Consider the following 2,977-nt stretch of genomic DNA (forward strand, 5'->3'; position numbering starts at 1 on the left):
ATAAATAGGCACATGGATCAATTCATGAGTAACACACAGAAAGGCATTGGTAGAGACTCCAGAGGAGCGAAACACCAACTCCTGGTTGACAGAACAGTCGCTCAAGACTGCAAGTCACGACACACCAACCTGTGCACAGCCTGACTCAATGCCACACACGTGGATCACTGAATGCTTGGAGCTGTACAACATAAACAGGACTCTAAGAGCCTTCATAGGAAACTCAATGAAGCTGTGGAAAACCACCCTTGAAGCCAATGGGAAGCCACTTGCACAAGTGTCCATCAAATGTGGGATATACCAAGGTGATGCTCTGTCCCCACTGCTGTTCTGCATAGGTCTGAACCCCCTCAGCCAAATAATCAACAAGACTGGCTATGGATACCGATTCAGAAATGGGGCCAACATCAGTCACCTCCTCTACATGGATGACATCAAGCTATATGCTAAGAGCGAGCGTGACATTGACTCCCTGATCCACACCACCAGGATCTACAGTACTGACATTGGGATGTCATTCGGGCTCGAGAAATGCAGCCGGATGGTGACAAAGAGAGGCAAGGTAGTCCACACAGGAGGGGTCTCACTCCCAGAAGGAACAATAGCAGACATCGAGGACAGTTACAAGTACCTCGGAATTCCACAGGCAAATGGTAACCTGGAGCAGGCAACAAGGAAAGCTGCAACAGCTAAATACCTCCAACGGGTAAGGCAAGTCCTGAGAAGCCAGCTCAATGGCAAAAATAAGACCCGGGCAATAAACAGCTACGCACTGCCAGTTATCAGATACCCTGCAGGAATAATAAGATGGCCAAAGGAAGAGGTACAGACCACGGATGTTAAGACACGAAAGCTCCTCACCATGCATGGAGGGTTCCATCCCAAATCCAGCACCCTGAGACTGTATGCTAGCCGCAAGGAAGGAGGCCGAGGACTAGTGAGCGTAGAAGCCACTATCCAGGATGAAACATCCAAGATGCATGAGTACATCAAGCTCAAGGCCCCAACTGACAGTGTGCTCAGTGAATGTCTCAGGCAATGGAGAGCAGAGGATACAGTGCTGGAGGACAGATCCTCATGGGAGGACAAACCCCTGCATGGGATGTACCACCGGACCATAACTGAAGTGGCTGATATCAAGAAGTCCTACCAATGGCTAGAGAGGGCTGGCCTACAGGACAGCACTGAGGCACTCATCCTGGCAGCTCAGGAACAAGCCCTGAGCACCAGAGCAATAGAGGCTCAGATCTACCACACCAGACAAGACCCAAGGTGTAGGCTGTGCAAAGAGGCACCTGAAACAATCCAGCACATAACTGCAGGGTGTAAGATGCTGGCAGGTAAAGCATACATGGAGCGCCACAATCAAGTGGCTGGAATAATATACAGGAACATGTGTGCAGAATATGGACTGGAAACCCCAAGGTCAAAATGGGAAACACCCCCGAAGGTGGTAGAGAATGAAAGGGCAAAAATCCTATGGGACTTCCAGATCCAGACTGATAGGATGGTAATGGCGAACCAACCAGACATTGTAGTGGTGGATAAAGAACAGAGGAAAGCCGTTGTGGTGGATGTGGCAGTGCCAAGCGATGGGAACATCAGGAAGAAGGAACATGAGAAACTGGAGAAATACCAGGGACTCAGAGAAGAACTGGAGAAAGCCTGGAAAATGAAGGTGACAGTGGTGCCTGTGGTAATTGGAGCACTCGGGGCAGTAACCCCCAAGCTGGAGGAGTGGCTACAACAGATACCTGGAAAGATCTCAGACATCTCAATCCAGAAAAGCGCAGTGCTAGGAACAGCTAAGATACTGCGCAGAACCCTCAAGTTCCCAGGCCTCTGGTAGAGGACCCGAGCTTGAGTGAGAAACCACCCACGAAAGGGTGAAAGGGGCAAGTTTTTTTTTTTTTTTTTTTATATAAACAGATCCTCATGGGAGGACAAACCCCTGCATGGGATGTACCACCGGACCATAACTGAAGTGGCTGATATCAAGAAGTCCTACCAATGGCTAGAAAGGGCTGGCCTACAGGACAGTACTGAAGCGCTCATCCTGGCAGCTCAGGAACAAGCCCTGAGCAGATCTACCACACCAGACAAGACCCAAGGTGTAGGCTGTGCAAAGAAGCGCCTGAAACAATCCAGCACATAACTGCAGGGTGTAAGATGCTGGCAGGTAAAGCATACATGGAGCGCCACAATCAAGTGGCTGGAATAATATACAGGAACATGTGTGCAGAATATGGACTGGAAACCCCAAGGTCAAAATGGGAAACACCTCCGAAGGTGGTAGAGAATGAGAGGGCAAAGATCCTGTTGGACTTCCAGATCCAGACTGATAGGATGGTAATAGCAGACCAACCAGACATTGTAGTGGTGGATAAAGAACAGAGGAAAGCCGTTGTGGTGGATGTGGCAGTGCCAAGCGATGGAAACATCAGGAAGAAGGAACGTGAGAAACTGGAGAAATACCAGGGACTCAGAGAAGAACTGGAGAAAGCCTGGAAAGTGAAGGTGACAGTGGTGCCTGTGGTAATTGGAGCACTCGGGGCAGTAACCCCCAAGCTGGAGGAGTGGCTACAACAGACACCTGGAAAGACCTCAAACCTCTCAGTCCAGAAAAGCGCAGTGCTAGGAACAGCTAAGATACTGCGCAGGACCCTCAAGCTCCCAGGCCTCTGGTAGAGGACCCGAGCTTGGAGGAGAAACCACCCGCGGAGGGTGAGAGGGGCGTTATTTTTTTTTATATCTATCTATCTATCTATCTATCTATCTATCTATCTATCTATCTATCTATCTATCTATCTATCTATCTATCTATCTATCTATCTATCTATCTATCTATCTATCTATCTATCTATCTATCTATCTATCTATCTATCTATCTATCTATCTATCTATCTATCTATCTATCTATCTATCTATCTATCTATCTATCTATCTATCTATCTATCTATCTATCTATCTATCTATC

Source organism: Oryzias latipes, chromosome 6 (genome assembly GCF_002234675.1).
Source record: "Oryzias latipes chromosome 6, ASM223467v1".
In the NCBI taxonomy this organism is placed as follows: domain Eukaryota; kingdom Metazoa; phylum Chordata; class Actinopteri; order Beloniformes; family Adrianichthyidae; genus Oryzias; species Oryzias latipes.